A 19,017-nucleotide genomic window follows, 5' to 3' on the forward strand; every position below is an offset into this window, starting at 1 on the left:
CATTCTCACTGGGGTTAGATGATATCTCAGGGTTGTTTTGATTTGCATTTCTCTAATATAAAGAGATGATGAACGTTTTTTCATGTGTTTGTTAGCCATTTGTCTGTCATCTTTAGAGAAGGTTCTATTCATGTCTCTTGCCCATTGATATATGGGATTGTTGGCTTTTTTCATGTGGATTAATTTGAGTTCTCTATAGATCCTAGTTGTCAAGCTTTTGTCTGATTGAAAATATGCAAATATCCTTTCCCATTGTTTAGATTGTCTCTTTGCTTTGGTTATTGTCTCCTTAGCATACAGAAGCTTTTCAGTTTAATGAAGTCCCATTTGTTTATTTTTGTTGTTGTTGCAATTGCCATGGCAGTCTTCTTCATGAAGTCTTTCCCCAGGCCAGTATCTTCCAGTGTTTTTCCTGTGCTTTCTTTGATGATTTTTATTGTTTCGTGCCTTAAATGTATGTCCTTTATCCATGTTGAATCAATTTTTGTGAGTGGGGAAAGGTGTGGGTCCAGTTTCAGTCTTTTACATGTAGACATCCAGTTCTCCCAACACCATTTATTGAATAGGGAGTTATCCCCCCAAGGTATGTTCTTGTTTGGTTTATCGAAGATTAGGTGGTTGTAAGATGTTAGTTTCATTTCTTGGTTTTCAATTCGATTCCAAGTGTCTATGTCTCTGTTTTTGTGCCAGTACCATGGTGTCTTGACCACTATGGCTTGTAGTACAGACTGGTATGCTGATGCCCCCAGCTTTATTTTTATTACTAAGAACTGCCTTAGCTATACGGGGTTTTTTCCGGTTCCATACAAAACGCAGAATCCTTTTCTCCAAATCTTCAAAGTAGGATGTTGGTATTTTGATAGGAATGGCATTGAATAGGTAGATTGCTTTGGGAACTATAGACATTTTAACAATGTTGATTCTTCCCATCCATGAGCATGGTATGTTCTTCCATTTGTTAATATCCTCTGCTATTTACTTTCTGAGGATTTCATAATTTTCTTTATAGAGGTCCTTCACCTCCTTCGTTAGGTATATTCCTAGGTATTTCATTTTCTTTGAAACTATGGTGAAGGGAGTTGTGTCCTTAATTAGCTTCTCATCTTGACTGTTATTGATGTATACAAAGGCTCCTGACTTGTGGACATTGATTTTATATCCTGAAACATGACTCTATTTTTTGATGACCTCTAGGAGTCTTGTGGTTGAGTCTTTGGGGTTCTCTAAGTATAAGATCATGTCGTCAGCAAAGCGGGAGAGTTTGACCTCTGCTCCCATTTGGATTCCCTTTATTTCCTTGTCTTGCCTAATTGTATTGGCTAGAACTTCCAGCACTATGTTGAATAGTAAAGGTGACAGAGGACAATCTTGTCTGGTTCCAGTTCTAAGAGGAAAAGCTTTCAGTTTTACTCCATTCAGTAAAATATTGGCTGTGGGTTTGTCATAGATAGCTTCAATCAGTTTTAGGAATGTGCCACCTATGCCTATACTCTTCAGTGTTCTAATTAGAAAAGGATGCTGGATTTTATCAAATGCTTTTTCTGCATCTATTGAGAGGATCATGTGATCTTTATTTTTGCCTCTGTTAATATGGTGGATAATGTTTATGGACTTGCGTATGTTAAACCAGCCTTGCATCCCTGGGATGAAGCCTACTTGATCATGATGAATGACTTTTTTGATGATAAGCTGTAATCTATTGGCTAGGATTTTGTTGAGAATTTTTGCATCTATATTCATGAGTGAGATTGGTCTGAAATTCTCCTTTTGGTTTGGGTCTTTTCCTGGTTTTGGTATCAGGGTGATCTTTGCTTCATAGAATGTGTTGGGGAAGATTCCTTCTTCTTCAATTTTTTGGAATAATTTCTGCAGTACAGGAATAAGCTCTTCCTTGAAGGTTTGATAGAATTCTGGAGTGAAGCCATCTGGACCAGGGCATTTTTTGGTTGGAAGATTTTTTATTGTTTCTTTGATCTCAGTGCTTGAAATTGGTCTGCTCAGGAGCTCTATTTCTTCCTGGCTAAGTCTAGGGAGAGGGTGTGATTCCAAATACTGATCCATTTCCTTTACATTGTCATTTTTGGGCATAGAGTTTCTGGTAGTATTCAGAGATGATCTCTTGTATCTCTGTGGGATCAGTTGTTATTTCCCCTTTATCATTTCTGATTGAGGTTACTAGAGATTTTACTTTTCTATTCCTCGTTAGTCTGGCCAATGGTTTATCTATTTTATTTACTTTTTCAAAAAACCAACTCCTTATTTCATTAATTTTCGGAATGATTCTTTTGTTTTCAATTTCATTGATCTCTGATTTGATTTTGGATATTTCTTTTCTTCTACTGAGTTTAGGCTTAGATTGTTCTTCTTTTTCCAATTCCATAAGATGGCTTGTGAGATTATTGATGCGCTCTCTTTCTGTTTTTCGAATGTAGGCATCTAAAGCGATGAATTTTCCTCTCAAAACTGCTTTTGCAGTATCCCACAGGTTTTGGTAGCTTGTGTCTTCGTTGTTCTGCTCAAGGAAGTTAATGATTTCCTGTTTTATTTCTTCCTGCACCCATTTGTTATTCAACAGAAGATTGTTTAATTTCCATGCCTTTGGGTGGGGTTGAGCATTTTTGTTAGAGTTGAGTTCCACCTTTAGTGCCTTATGGTCTGAGAAGATACAAGGTAAAATTTCAATTCTTTTGATTCTGTTGATATTTGTTTTGTGTCCCAGGATATGATCAATTTTGGAGAATGTTCCATGGGGTGATGAGAAGAATGTATATTCTTTATTTTTGGGGTAGAGTGTTCTATATGCGTCTATCAAGCACAGTTGTTCTAGGGTCTCATTTAAATCTCTGATATCTTTGTTTAATTTCTGTTTAGAGGATCTGTCCAGCTCTGTAAGAGGAGTGTTAAAGTCCCCTGGTATGATGGTATTATCAGATATCATATTGCTCAGACTGAGTAAGGTCTGTTTCAAGAATCTGGGAGCATTTAAATTGGGTGCATAAATATTTAGAATTGAAATGTCTTGTTGTTGTAGTTTTCCCTTGACCAATATAAAGTGACCATCTTTGTCTTTTTTGACTTTAGTTGCTTTAAATCCACATGTCTCTGAAAATAAGATTGCAACTCCTCTTTTCTTCTGAATTCCATTTGCCTGAAAAATTGTCTTCCAATCCTTGACTCGGAGCTTTAATTTGTCTTTTGAAGCCAGGTGTGTTTCTTGCAGACAGCAAATGGATGGCTTGTGTTTTTTAATCCAGTCAACCAATCTATGTCTCTTTAGTGGGGAATTCAAGCCATTAACATTTATTGAGATAATTGATAAGTGTGGTAGTATTCTATTCGTCTTATTTTGTGAGAGTCCATTGCTTAGTTTTATCTTTTGCATCAGTGTGGAGGTTAGGTTCTGTCCTTTAATTTCTGAGTTCTTACTTTGCTGCTGATCCATTGTGGTGGTCAGTGTGCAGAACAGGTTGAAGTATTTCCTGTAGAGCTGGGCTTGTTGTGGCGAATTTCCTCGATGTTTGTATATCCGTAAATGATTTAATTTCTCCGTCAATTTTTAAGCTTAGCTTAGCAGGGTACAGAATTCTGGGCTGGAAATTGTTCTGTTTAAGTAGATTAAAGGTAGATGACCATTATCTTCTTGCTTTGAAAGTTTCATTAGAGAAGTCTGTGGTCACTCTGATGGATTTGCCCCTGTAGGTCAACTGGCGCTTACTCCTGGCAGCTTGCAGAATCTCTTCTTTTGTCTTGACTTTGGACAGGTTCATCACAATGTGTCTTGGAGAAGCTCGGTTAGAGTTGAGGCGACCTGCGGTCCGATAGCCCTCTGAAAGCAGTGTGTCAGAATCTTTGGTGATATTTGGGAAATTTTCTTTTATAATATTCTCTAGCATGGTTTCCATTCCTCTGGGGCATTCTTCTTCCCCTTCTGGAATTCCTATAACTTGTATGTTGAAATGCTTCATAAAGTCCCATAATTCCGACAGTGAACATTCTACTTTCTCTCTCTTCTTTTCTGCCTCTTTTACTGTCTGAGTTATCTCAAGAACTTTGTCTTCTACCTCTGAAATTCTTTCTTCTGCACGGTCTAACCTGTTGCTGATACTTTCCATTGCGTCTTTAAGTTCCCTAATTGACTGTTTCAGTTCCTTCAGGTCTGCTATATCCTTGTTATATTCTTCATATCGTTCATCTCTTATTTGATTCTGTTTTTGGATTTCCTTTTGGTTATTTTCCACTTTATTAGCAATTTCCTTCATTGTTTCTATCATTTCTTTCATTGTTTTCAACATGTGTATTCTAAATTCCCTTTCTGTCATTCCTAACATTTCTTTACAGGTGGAATCATCTGCAGTAGCTACCTCATGGTCCCTTGGTGGGGTCGTTCTGGACTGGTTCTTCATGTTGCCTGGAGTTTTCTGCTGATTCTTCCTCATGAGTGATTTCTTTTATCTGTTTCCTTGCCCTAATTTTCCTTTCAATTCCTCTTGCTTTTTAAGTTCTCGTGCCTGTGAACTAAGGGTTACAGGACCAGAAGGGTGAGAAGGTTGAAGAGCAAAAAAGGGATGAAAGAAAGGTCGACTGAGTGATAAGAATAAAAAGAAAAATAGAGAAAGGAGAGTGGGTGGGTATAAGGAATATTGACAAAAAGAAGAGAGGCACAGAAAGAGGGAGACAGAGCAATATAGGTGTACTGTACGGTACTTTGACACAACCTTAAAAAAATCCCACCTTCTGGGGGTGCCCAGTTGGGTGGTTCCCTTGAGGTCAGCAGCTCTTTGCTAACCTGATCAGACACAGTACCCCACCTCCACCAAGTATAGAGGAAAGACAAGAATGTTATAAATCAAACCAAAACAGCAAACAGAAATCTTTACGGGGATAAAATTGGGTGAAAAACCAAATAATAGCAGTCAAAACACTAGCAAAAATGAAGTTCTAGTTATTAAAAAAGGCAGCAATGGGAGATTATAATTAAACTAGAAAAATTGAGAAAGAAAAAGGATCTGTATGGAAAAGATTCAAATTGAAAAGCAAAAGAACATCAACAACGTCAAAATAAACAAAACAAACAAAAAAAAACAACCAAAGGAAAAAAAAAAGAAAAAAGCCCACAACCAAAAACAAAGCAGTTTGTATATGGTATTGAATATTGTCTGGGCAACACGTGGTCTTCTGGGGTATGAGATGTTAATCACAGTTCTGATATGACTGGAGGCTGCTGATTTCTCAAACCCCAGCAGGTAGACACCCTAAATCTCTCTTCAGCCCACTTAAAAGGCACTTTGAACTTGCTGAGCAGAAGCTTTCCCAGTAAAGTGCTTGTTGCTGGAATCACTGCTGAAGTGGCTATCCACTTACCCAGTGTGCCAAAACCGGTCTCACTCTGCCCCTGAGGGTTAGGGCTGCAAGGCGGCTCAGACCCCACCCTTAGGCTACTTGGTCGCTGGGTGACCAGCTCCCACCCGATTCTAGCTCTGCGACCCTGAGGGTGGAGCTTGCCGGGGCAGATCAGTCACAATGGCTCCCTGTGACCCACAGCCAAACACTATTACCTCCGTCTGGCTCAGCGGCTCAGACTGGGGCCCTTGACAACGGCCAGAATTCTCCACACTCCCGCTCAGGCTCTCCCCAAGGCAGTTCAACTCAGTGCCAAGTCCAAAGACACCAAAACAGTTCACAGGTAAGGCCTTTCTGGTTTGCAGTCTCGCTGCTACTGAACTTACAGTTGCGGTCGGGTTTAGACGGATTGAACACACGCGACCACTTGCCATTTTTCCACTGTTTTGGTCCTCCTCTTGGGGTCCAGAAGTCTCTCGCTGACTCCCTGTATCCTCATAAGGGTGATGATAGGCAGATCCCACCAGCCAGAGATGCCTGGAGTCCTATCTCCTCAGATGCAAGGAAGCTGTTTCTCGGCCGCCATCTTGCTCCGCCTCCCTCCATAATTTTTTTTATTGAGGTCCTTCACCTCCTTTGTTAGGAATATTCCTAGGTATTTCATTTTCATTGAAGCTATGGTGAAGGGTGTTGTGTCCTTTATTAGCCTTTCATCTTGACTGTTATTGGTGTATACAAAGGCAATTGATTTGTGGACGTTGATTTTATAGCCTGAAACATTACTGTATTTTTTGATGACTTCCAGGAGTCTTGTGATTGAGTCTTCTAAGTGCAGAATACAAATGCCTACATACAGTAACTAAGAAAATGCCATGAAGGCTACATTGAACAGTTTGATGAGAATATTTCATATTGTATATGAAACCAGCACATTGTATCCCTTGATTGCACTAATGTACACAGCTATGATTTAACAATAAAAATAAATTAATTCAAAAAAAAATAAGATCATGTCATCAGCAAAGAGGGAGAGTTTGACCTCCTCTGCCCTTTATTTCCGTGTGTTGCCTAATTGTATTGGTAGAACTTCCAGCACTATGTTGAAAAGTAATGGTGACAGAGGACAGCTTTGTCTGGTTCCAGTTCTTAGAGGAAAAGCTTTCAGTTTTACTTCATTCAGTAAAATATTAGCTACGGGTTCGTCATAGATAGATCGCTTCAATCAGTTTCAGAAATGTGCCACCTATGCCTATACTCTTCAGTGTTCTAATTAGAAAAGGATGCTGGATTTTATCGAATGCTTTTTCTCCCATCTATTGAGAGGATCATGTGGTCTTTATTTTTGCTTCTGTTAATATGGTGGATAACGTTGATAGACTTGCACATGTTAAACCAGCCTTGCATCCCTGGGATAAAACCTACTTGATCATGATGTATGACTTTTTTGATGATAAGGTGTAATCTGTTGGCTGGGATTTTGTTGAGAATTTTTGCGTCTATATTCATTAATGAAATTTGTCTGAAATTGTCCTTTTTAATTGGGTCTTTTCCAGGTTTTGGTATTAGGGTGATGTTTGCTTCATAGAACATGATGGGGAAGATAGATTCCTTCCTCCTCAAATTTTTGGAATAATTTCTGCAGTATGGGAATAAGCTCTTCCTGTAAGGTTTGATAGAATTCTGGTGTGAAGCCATCTGGACCAGGGCATTTTTTTTTTGGAAGCTTTTTTATTATTTCTTTTGTCTCATTGCATGAAATGAGAGCTGTCTGTTCAGAGCTCTATTTCTTCCTGGCTAAGTCTAGGGAGAGGGTATGATTCCAAATATTGATCCATTTCCTTTGCATTGTCAAATTTCTGGGCATAGAGTTTCAGGTATTATTCAGAGGTGATCTTTTATATATCTGTGGCATCAGTTGTTATTTCCCCTTTATTATTTCTGATTAAGGTTACTAGAGATTTTACTTTCTATTTCTAGTTAGTCTGGCCAAAGGTTTATATATTTTATTTATTCTTTCAAAAAACCAACTCCTTGTTTCATTAATTTTCTGAATGATTCTTTTGTTTTTAATTTCATTGATCTCTGATTTAATTTCGGATATTTCTTTTCTTCTACTGGGTTTAGGCTTAGATTGTTATTCTTTTTCCAGTTCCATAAGATAGCTTGTGAGTTTGTTGATACACTCTCTTTCTGGTTTTTGAATGTAGGCATTTAAAGTGATAAATTTTCCTCTCAAAACTACTTTTGCAGTATCCCACAGGTTTTGGTAGCTTGTGTCGTCATTGTTGTTATGCTCAAGTAAGTTAGTGATTTCCTGTTTTATTTCTTCCTGCACCCAACTGTCATTCATCAGAAGGTTGTTTAAGTTCTATGCCTTTGTGTGGGGTTGAACGTTTTTTTTGGTGTTGAGTTCCACTTTTAGTGCCTTGTGGTCTAAGAAGATACAAGGTAAAATTTCAATTCTTTTAATTCTGTTGAGGTTTGTTTTGTGTGCTAGGATGTGATCAATTTTGTAGAATGTTCCATGGGGCGATGAGAAGAATGTATATTCTTTATCTTTTGGATGGAGTGTTCTATATGCATCTTTCAAGCCCAGTTGTTCTAGGGTCTCATTTAAGGCCGTTATATCTTTAATTTCTGTTTAGAGGGCCGGTGCCTGTGGCTCAAGGAGTAGGGCACCAGCCCCATATACTGGAGGTGGTGGGTTCAAACCCCCAGCCCCAGCCAAAAACTGGAAAAAAATAAAAAACTTTGTTTAGAGTATATGTCCAGCTCTGTAAGAGGAGTGTTAAAGTCCCCTGTTATTATGGTATTATAGGATCATATTGCTCATACTGAGTAAGGTCTGTTTCAAAAATCTGGGAGCATTTAAATTGGGTGCATATTTAGAATTGAAACATCTTCTTGTTGTATTTTTCCCTTAACCAATATAAAGTGACCATCTTTGTCATTTTTGACTTTGGTTGCTTTAAATCCACATGTATTTGAAAATAAGATTGCAACCCCTCTTTTCTTCTGAATTCTGTTTGCCTGAAAAATTGTCTTCCAACTCTTAACTGGGAGTTTTAATTTGTCTTTTGAAGGTAGGTGTGTTTCCTGCAGACAGCAAATGGATGGCTTGTGTTTATTAATCCAGTCAGCCAATCTATGACTCTTTAGTGGAGAATTCAAGCCATTAACATTTGTTGAGATAATTGATAAGTATGGTAGTGTTCTATTCATTTTATTTTGTGAAAGTCCATTGCTTAGTTTTATCTTTTGCATCAGTGTGGAAGTTCGGTTCTGTCCTTTAATTGCTGAGTTCTTACTTTGCTGTTGATCCATTGTGATGGTCACTGCATAGAACAGGTTGAAGTACTTCCTGTAGAGCTGGTCTAGTTGTGGCAAATTTCCTCTATGTTTGTGTATTAGTAAATGATTTTATTTCTCCATTAATTTTAAAGCTTAACTTAGCAGGATATAGAATTCTGGGCTGGAAATTGTTCTGTTTAAGTAGATTAAAAGTAGATGACCATTATTTTCTTGCTTGGAAAGTTTCATTAGAGAAGTCTGCAGTCACCCTGAGAGATTTGTCCCTATAAGTCAACTGGCGCTTACTCCCGGCAGCTTGAAGAATCTTTTCTTTTGTCTTGACTTTGGACAGGTTCATCACAATGTGTCTTGGAGAAGCTCTGTTAGAGTTGAGGCGACCTGGGGTCCGATATCCCTCTGAAAGCAGTGTGTCAGAATCTTTGGTGATATTTGGGAAATTTTCTTTTATAATATTCTCTAGCATGGTTTCCATTCCTCTGGGGCATTCTTCTTCCCTTCTGGGATTCCTATCACTTATATGTTTGAATGCTTCATAAAATCCCATAATTCTGTTAGTGAACATTCTGCTTTCTCTCTCTTCTGCCTCTTTAACTGTCTGAGTTATCTCAAAAGCTTTGTTCTCTACCTCTGAGAGTGTTTCTTCTGTATAGTCTAACATGTTGCTGATACTTTCTATTGCATCTTTAAGTTCCCTAATTGACTGTTTCAGTTCCTTCAGCTGTGCTATATCCTTTCTGTATTCTTCATATCGTTCATCTCTTATTTGATTCAGTTTTTGGATTTTCTTTTGGTTATTTTCCACTTTATCATCAGTTTTCTTCATTGTTTCCATCATTTCCTTGATTTTTTTCATCATGTGTATTCTAAATTCCCTTTCTGTCATTTCTTTTTTTTTTTATTTTTGTAGAGACAGAGTTTCACTTTATGGCCCTCGGTAGAGTGCCGTGGCCTCACACAGCTCACAGCAACCTCCAACTCCTGGGCTTAAGCGATTCTCTTGCCTCAGCCTCCCGAGTAGCTGGGACTACAGACTCCTGCCACAACGCCTGGCTATTTTTTTTTTTTTTGGTTGCAGTTTGGCCAGGGCTGGGTTTGAACCTGCCACCCTCAGTATATGGGGCCGGCGCCCTACCCACTGAGCCACAGGCGCCACCCCCTTTCTGTCATTTCTAACATTTCTTTATAGGTGGAATCCTCTGCAGTAGCTACCTCGCGGTTCCTTGTGGGGGTGATGCTCTGGACTGGTTTTTCATGTTGTCAGGATTTTTTGACTGATTGTTTCTCATGAGTGATTTCTTTTATCTGTTTCCTTGCCCTAATTTTCCTTTCATGTCCTCTTGCTCTTTAAGTTGCTGTGCCTCTGGACCAAGGTTTCAATGAGTCCTTTTGGTACGGAACCAGAAGGATGAGAAGGTTGAAGAGCAAGAAGGGAAAAAAGAATGAGAAGAAAAAAAAAGGAAAAAAGAGAAAGGAGAGGGGGTGGATAAAAGGGAATAATGACAAAAGGAAGATGGGCACAGAAAGAGGGAGACAGAGCAATATAGCTGTAAGTAGGGTACTTTGACTCAACTTTAAAAACCCCCAACCTCTGGGGGTGCCGTGTGGGATGGTTCCCTTGAGATCAGCAGCTCTTTGCTAGCCTATTCGGACACAGTACCCCACCTCCACCATGTAGAGAGGAAAGACAAAAATGCCATAAATTAAACCAAAACAAGCAAAGAGAAAACTTTCCGGGATAAAATTGGGGGAAAAAACAAATAATAGGGGTAGAAACCCTAGCTAAAATGAAATTCTAATTGTTAAAAAAAGGCAACAATGGGAAATTATATTTAAACTAGAAAAATAACTAGAAAAATTAAGAAAGAAAAGAAAAACAATCTATAGGGAAAATGTTTGAATTAAAAAAACAAAACAAAACTACAACAACCCCCCCCCCCCCAAAAAAAAAATACTCAAAAACAAAGCAGTATATATATCTTGCTGAATATTGTCCGGGCAACAAGGTGATCTTCTGGGGTATGAGATGTTAATGCCAATGCTGATACTCCTGTACCAGATGGAGACTGGAAGCCTCTGCTGATTTCTCAAATCCCACAAGGTGGAGAGTCTAAATCTCTCCTCAGCCCGAGTAAAAGGCACTTTAAACTGCTAAACTTGGCTAAGCAGAAGCTTTTCCTGGAAAGTGCTTGTTGCTGGAATCACTCCTGAAGTGGCTATCCACTTAACCAGTGTGCCAAAACCGGTCTTGCTTATGCCCCTGAGGGTTAAGGCTGCCAGTTGCCTCAGTCCCCACCTTTAGGCTGCTCAGTCACTAGATTACTAGCTCCTGCCCATCCTTTTTCTGCGACCCTGAGGGTGGAACTTGCTGGGGCACTTCTCCCACAATGGCTCTGCGCGTCCCACAGCTGAACACTATTAGCTCTGTCTGCCTTAGCGGCTCCGTCTGGGGCCCTGGACAACTCTCAAAGTCCTCCGGACTCTTGTCCAAGTTCTCCCAAGGTAGTTCAACTGAGTGCCAAGTCCAAAAAACCCAAAGCAGCTCACAGGTAAGGCCTTTCCAGTTTGCAATCTCACTGCTGCTGTACTTACAGCTGCTGGTGGGATTAGACTGAACGAACACACGCAACCACTTGCCAGTTTTCCACTCCTTTTGTCTTCCTCCTGGGGTCCACAAGTCTCTCGCTGATTCCCTGTATCCTCAAAGGGATGGCAGATCTTACTAGCCAGCGATGCCTGAAGTCTTATCTCTCTAGACTCACCGTGCCTAGTTGCAAGGAAGCTGTTACTCGGCCTCCATCTTGCTCCTCCTCTAGTCTGCATAATTTTTAAATTATTGTCACCTATTTTTAAAGTATCTTCTCATATAATTACACTAGACATGTTACGGCAACATTTTCTCATTCTCTGACTTTCCTATCTTAATCTGAAAAATGTTTGTTTAAATTCACATTACTTTCTGTTTAATTTACTCCAACAGGTTGACTATTCAGCCTTATGAAAGAGCAATGTCATAAGCAAATGGAAAACAATTTTCATCTTGAAAGTACTTAACATGTTTATAAAGTATAATCCTAGGTCTTACAGAAAGGTAGAAGAAAAGTCAACTATAGTAAATGTAACATTGTTAGCATTTTGGTACATTTCATTCCCGTTTTTTTACAAAAAGCTAAACTATATTGAAACAAAGGAAATATTTTTTAAAGGATAATAATAGAAGGAAAAATATGGAATTATAGATGTGTGCATAAGTCAATAAAAAGAAATTAGTTGTCCTGATAGTTTTATGGAAAAAAATTCTAAAACATAAGAATATGATAGTCCATTTACATCAATTTTGAGTAATTGATAGGGTATTGCCTTTTTGTGGGCCTTTTTAATATGATTTTTTAAATTAATAAAAAGTTCATTATGAAACCTTTTAAGGGAAGTTTTCTTTCTCATTAAACACATTTTATTCTGAATAAAACAAAGATGAGTTAAGTATATTGTTTTGAACATTGATATTGTAGTCGATAAAGGAAACTTTCTGATTTTATGCTCTGCAGTTTTTCTGGGATATGATATTCCATGGGTGTTCTTTGGTTTTATTTAGCTGTGAAAAAGGTTTAAATTTTAGGAATGATGATCTATCACATTTAACTCTTAACTAGACACTTAAAATCTTAATTTTAGCTTAATTAAATGTATTTTGAAAAATTCATGATAGGTTTTCTCCAGTATAATGCTATACTTACCAAGTATGATTCACTCATGAGATATTAAAATATTCCCAAGCATTTCTGGGTGAAAATGATTCATTCCATTTCCTCAGATAGGAATGTGGTTGTTGCATTACTTCTTATGGTACCAGATTCAATCAAAATTTGACTTGCATGTTATGGCTTACTATGGAAAAGAATTACAGGCTGTGGAAGAATTACAGGCTGTTGGAGAAAGAAATGCTGAATTTCTGTATAGAAATATAAAAGTTATTTCCTGTCTTTGTTCCTGTTGTGTTGTATTTGTGTTACCCTCAGTCTTAAAAGTTTGGCTTTAATTTGTGAGTCTCTCTTTACTGACTTACTTCCTTACCAGTGTTAGCATATTACATGGGAATTAAGAACACACATTTCTTAAGTGAATAATCATTTCATAGAATCTTAATTTCAGTTTGTTCTTCAGCATATAAATATAGCCTTTTTACTAAAATATGAATGTATTTATTTATTTTTTTTTATAGAGACAGAGTCTCACTTTATGGCCCTCAGTAGAGTGCCGTGGCGTCACACAGCTCACAGCAACCTCCAACTCCTGGGCTTAAGGGATTCTCTTGCCTCAGCCTCCCGAGTAGCTGGGACTACAGGCGCCCGCCACAACGCCCAGCTATTTTTTGGTTGCAGTTTGGCTGGGGTTGGGTTTGAACCTGCCACCCTCCGTATATGGGGCCGGCGCCTTACCGACTGAGCCACAGGTGCCGCCCCATATGAATGTATTTTTAAAAATTGGTTATTTTATGTAGCTAAATGGTTTATATTTGCAGCTACCTACTCTTTTCACCTTTATTTCTAAATTTTAATTTTATAATTACATTGGATTTTTTAGTGAGCTCTCACACTTAGTGACAGTACTGAAGTTTATGTTCATGTAATTTCTGAAAAGAGTTAACATCATAAATGTAACATTTTATTCCAATTAGGGCATCAGATAGAAAATAAACTGCTTTAAAAAATGTAGTTTAATGTTGCTCATGGGGAATAAGGTTTAATTTAGATGCATGGGTTTGGGGCAAACATGCAGAAATCTGCATTATTTGTTAGGGAACAAGAATATAAAGGTCCAGTAAAAATAGCACAATCCTTTTGTTTTAATAAAAAATATGGAACACTTCACAAATCCTTACACAGGGGCCATAGTTATGGTAATGCTTCATGTGACATCCTTGTGCAGGGGCTGTGCTAATTGTCTCTGTATCCTTCTAAGAAAAGAGCACAATTTTAGTATTTGAACACAATATATCATTTAGAGCATGTATACTTTAAACATAGTATCTCATTAAATCCTTATAGGAACCCCCCCAAAATAGATATTTCCCCCATTATACTGAAGAAGGGACTGAAAATACAGGGAGACTAGGTAATTTACTGATCATGCATCCAAGAAGTTGGCAGAGTCAGAATTTGAACTTTGGTCTTGGTTGTTTTTGCTGCACTGTCCACACTGTGTAGAAAAGTGGGTATCATCCCATAAATTCTGACTTAGTGGTCTCTGGCAGGTTCAGGGAATCTGTAATTTTAAAGAGCAGACTGTTACTATATATGCAGCTGCAGTTGAAAGCTATTGCATTAGATTGGGGAGGGAGTGTTAACAGTTTAATTGAAATATAATTCACATAATCATGTAATTCCCATGTTTAAAGTGTACAATTTAGGAGTTTTTAGTATATTCACAAAGTTGTCTGTCACAAATAATTTTAGAACATTTTCATCACTAACTCCTGGCCTTGAAGTAACTATGCCACCAAGCCTGGCTAATAATTTTTTGTAGAGACAGGATCTTGCTATATTGACCAGGCTGGTATCCAGTTCCTGGCTGCAAACTTCTTCTTGCCTTGCTTGGCCTCCCAAAGTGCTGAGATTACAGGAGTTCACACTATGCCTGGCCAAATACTCCAATTTCTCTACTTAATATTCTTATTATTATCTGTTTTTTAATTAAGTGATTCTGTATTTGTGAATTGGTATTTCATTGTGGTTTTGAAAATTTGCAGCTCCTTGCTTTTAATTCTTGAAATCTACCTTTTTTATAAAGGAAAGACAAGAATAGATTATTTTCTGTGATGTAAAATCTTACTGTGATGGTTTTAACTTTAAAAAAAAATTCTAAGTATCTTTGAGAATGTCTACAAAGCAAGACCCATGCACAATGGGTAAAATGGAAATCTGATATTTCTTAAAGTTTTAAATATCTTTATTGTAATTTGATTTTACTGCTGAAACTTATAAGGGAATTTTCAATTAAAAATATATGCTAATTATAATTTTGTTACACTTCCATTATGCATATTAAAGCTACATTATAGGTATATATTAGATTTATGTTATGCATATTACTTCTTATTTTTCGTGGTTGAATGAGTATCACTTTCAGTCAGGCCATCTAGTTTGTTTTTAGTATATTTGAGGAAAGTAAGAAATTAGAAGTTTTTAAAATACAGCCATTTTAGTTTAAGTAATGTAATTGGAAATTAGCCATTATACAAGGTTGTTTTGTACTCTGCATTACTAGGAAAATATATTGAAATTAGAACATTTGTTCGTTTAAGCATAATGGCATCTTTACTAATGTAATGAGATTTGATACCAGTTACATATGGTCACATGGGTAAAGGCTGGCAGAAAACAGAAAAAAAGAGACTGAACAGGTAGTTCATAGGCAGAGATAATGTGTCATAAACTACCGAAGAAAACTTTCATTTTGTAATGTTAATTAAATTTCTTTTTTATATGATAAGGCCTGGACAAATAAAATAAATGTCTTATTTTTTATGTAGACAGATTGAACCCTCAGTCATTGCTTTTTCTTATAGATGAGTGTTCTATTCTTCCTGCTATTTCTTCTTTCTCCATTTCTGATCGTTAAAGAGACTCTTCACTCTGCACCCACACAGTCAAGAAATCATCTTTTTAGAGGGAAAATGAACTAAACACTTTCCCCCTTTCCTCACTGATTGGTTCCTTTGAGTTTCCTGTTACAGATGTACTTTTGTGTATTCTTTTTTCCAGGGTGGATTAGAGTGGGGGACATCAGGTAGACAGTTTGAATGATGATGAATCTCTTTGGTTCAGGAAACTCTGGACAATGAAATTTTAAAGGATTTTTATTTCTGGGAAAGAAATGGTTGCTCCTTGAAATGAGAAATAAACTTTCTCTTTTTCTTTTGCTAATATTTCTATGATTTCTTTTCCCTCATTGAATTAAGGCTGTAAGATTTCTTCCCTTTTTTTTTTTTTGAAAGTTTTCCCTTTATTATTCTTTCTTTAAAAAATGCTAAATCAAAGTATTTTTAAAAATCTATCTTACATTGTTCAATAAAATGCTACAATCAGAGGATGCCAGAAAATATATACATATTTTAAGAAAAATAGTTTTTAAGAAAAAAAAACTATTAAATTTGTAATACTCAAATCATGTTTGACTTTTGCAATTACAAGAGGTACTTAATGTGATTTGTAGTCATCTTTTGTTATCATATATATTGAATATTGCAATTTTGATAGTTTTTCTTAAAGTGTGTATGTATACACTTTTTTTTTTGCATCCTCTGTAGCATTTTAGCAATATAGTATATGATTTTATGGTGGGTCTGATCATCAGAATAATGCTTAGGAAAATGATCTAATATGTTAAAGTGTATGCTTTTTGAGAACCCAGATCATTTTTAGCCATTTGAAAAACAACTCTTACATAATTCAGATATGAAATAACTAATAATTGTACATATTTGTAGGAGACAGTGTAATATTTCCATACAATATGTAATGCTCAAATCAGGGTAATTAGCATATTCATCACCCCAGACATTTATCATTTCTTTGTGTAGGAACATTCAGAATCCTCTTTTCTGGCTATTTGAAAATATATAATAAATTATTAACTGTAGTCACCCTACAGTGTTGTAGATCTTCTTATCTAACTATAATCTAAACAGAGAGGTTGTCTCTCCCCACTCTTCTTAGCCTCTAGTAATCAGTATGCTCTCTACTTCTGTAAGATCAACTTTTTTAGCTTTCACATATAAGTGAGGACATGTGGTATTTACCTTTCTGTGCCTGGCTTATTTCACTTAATGTAATGTCCTCCAGGCTCATCCATGTTGCAAAGAATGACAAGATTTCATCCTTTTTAATGACTGAATAGCATTCCATTGTGTGTGTATATATATATATATATATATATATATATATATATATATGAACACCACATTTTTGATAACCATTTATGTGATGAGGGATACTTAGATTGATTCCATATCTTGGCTATTGTAAATAGTATAATATACATGAGAATGCAGGTATATTTTCTGTATACTGATTTCCTTTCCTTTGGCTGGATACCCACTAGTAGGGATGCTTGGTCTTATGGTAGGGTTTTTGTTTTCTTAGTTTTTTTGAGGAACCTTTATACTGTTTTCCATGATGGCTGTACTAATTTACATTGCTATCAACAGTGTTTAAGAGTTCTCTGTATTCACACCAGCATTTGTTATTGTTATTTTTTGTACTCCTCCCTACCCCAGACAGAATCTTGATCCATTGCTTAGACTAGAGCAGTGCAGTGGGTGATGTAATTATGGCTCACTATGAGCTTGAATTCCTGGGCTGACATGATCCTTCTGCTTCAGCTGTCTGAGTAGCTAGAAGTGTGTGTGTGCTTCATCGCACTCAGCTGTTTATCAATAGTAATAGCAATAGTAGTATTAGTTTGTAGAGATGAGGTTCTCCCTATGTTGCCCAGGCTAGTTTCAAACTCCTGGCCTCATGTGATCCTCCCTCCTTTGTCTCCAAAAGCACTGAGTTTATAGTAGGAAGACCCCAAACCTGGTTTATTTTTTGTCTTTTTGAAAATAGATATCTCATTGTGGTTTTGATTTGCATTTTCCTGTTGGTTAGTGATGTTGAGCACTTTTTCTTTCTTTTTTTTTTTATATTTCTTTTTTATTTTTATTTTTTTTTATTAAATCATAGCTGTGTACATTGATATGATCATGGGGCATCATACACTAGCTTCATAGACCGTTTGACACATTTTCATCATAATGGTTAACATAGCCTTCCTGGTGGTACATCTCAGTTACTGTGCCAAGACACTTACATTCCACATTTTGAGCACTTTTTCCATATAGTTGGCCATTTATTTGCCTTTCTTTCTTCTTCCTTTTTTTCTTTTTCTTTTCTTTCTTTCTTTCTTCTTTTTTTTTTTGACAGGATCTCATTCTGTTGTCCAGGCTAGAGTGCAGTGGTATCATCATACAGCAACCTCAAACTCCTAAGCTGAAATGATCCTCTGCCTCAACCTCCTGAGTAGCTGGGACTACAAATGTGTGCCACTACCTCTGACTAAATTTTTTTTTATTTTTTGTAGGCGCAGTTTCTTGCTATATTGCTCAGTTCGTCTTAAACTCCTGAACTTCAGTGATCTTCCTGCTTCAGTTTCCTTGAATGCTAGGATTATAGGTGTGAGCCACTGTGTCTGGCCTCATTTGCCCATTTTTTTTTTTTATTGCATTACTACGTATTAGGGTTTTTGCTGTTGAGTTACTTGTATATTCTAATTTAGATATTAATTCCTTGTCACAGGAATAGTTTGCAATATTTTCTCCTATTCTGCAGCTTGTCTCTTCAGTCTGTCGATTGTTTGCTTTGCTGTGCAGAAACTTTTTAGTTTGATATAATCTAATCCTGTTTGTCTGTTTTTACTTTTGTTCCTTGTACTTTGGAGGTTTTATCCATAAAATCTTTGCCGAGACCAGTGTCCTGAATTGTTTCCATAATGTTTTTGTCTTGTAGTTTCATAGTATTTGGCCTTACATTAAGTCTTTAGTCCATTTTGAGTTGACTTTTGCATATGGTGAGATATAGGAGTCTAGTTTCATTTCTCTGCATGTGGATGTTAGATTTTCCCAGCACTGTGTATTGAAGAGACTTTCTTCAATGTATGTTCTTGGTTGCATTGTTGAAAATCAGTTGGCTGTAAATACATGAATTTCTTTCTGCATTCTTTACTCTATTACTGTGGTCTATATGTCTGTTTTCTGCCAATTCTGTGCGGTTTGGTTTACTATAGTATTTATAGGCTATAGGTTTTAATTAGCAATAATCGCGCCTCGGATAAACCTCATTGGCTACGATACTGCCACTGCGCAAAGCTAACTATAGGTTTTATAGTATGTTTTGAAGTCAGGTGGTATGATGCCACAAGTTTTTTGCTTTTTGCTCAAGATTGCTTTGGTCATTCAGTATTCTGTGGTTTCACACAACTTTTAGGCCCCCTCCCACTGTGACGAAAGCTTTGGCATTTTGATAGAGATTATATTGAGTATGTAGATCACTTTGGGTAGCACAGTCATTTTAATAGTATATTCATCTTTTCAATCCATGAACAGGGAATGTGTTTTTCCTTTTTTGTGTGTTCTCTTCAGTTTCTTCCAACAGTGTTGCATAATTTTCTTTGTAGATCTGTTTCACCCTGGGCTGGATCTAAGACTCAGCAGGTTTTTTTTAGCTACTTGACTAACAGTAAAAAGATTAATTTCTTGGGCGGTGCCTGTGGCTCAGTGAGTAGGGCGCCGGCCCCATATACCGAGGGTGGCAGGTTCAAACCCAGCCC

General features: G+C 37.0%; 1 protein-coding gene and 1 pseudogene across 3 annotated transcripts in view; one reads left to right on the plus strand and one right to left on the minus strand.

The window, feature by feature from the left end:
- SHOC2 (SHOC2 leucine rich repeat scaffold protein) overlaps positions 1-19,017 on the plus strand; it is a 108,430-nt gene that overhangs the window by 46,164 nt on the left and 43,249 nt on the right. The gene's annotated exons all lie outside the window — the stretch shown is intronic.
- On the minus strand, positions 18,476-18,558 carry LOC128582644 (uncharacterized; annotated as a pseudogene).

Source organism: Nycticebus coucang, chromosome 3, assembly GCF_027406575.1.
Source record: "Nycticebus coucang isolate mNycCou1 chromosome 3, mNycCou1.pri, whole genome shotgun sequence".
NCBI classification, from domain to species: Eukaryota; Metazoa; Chordata; class Mammalia; order Primates; family Lorisidae; genus Nycticebus; species Nycticebus coucang.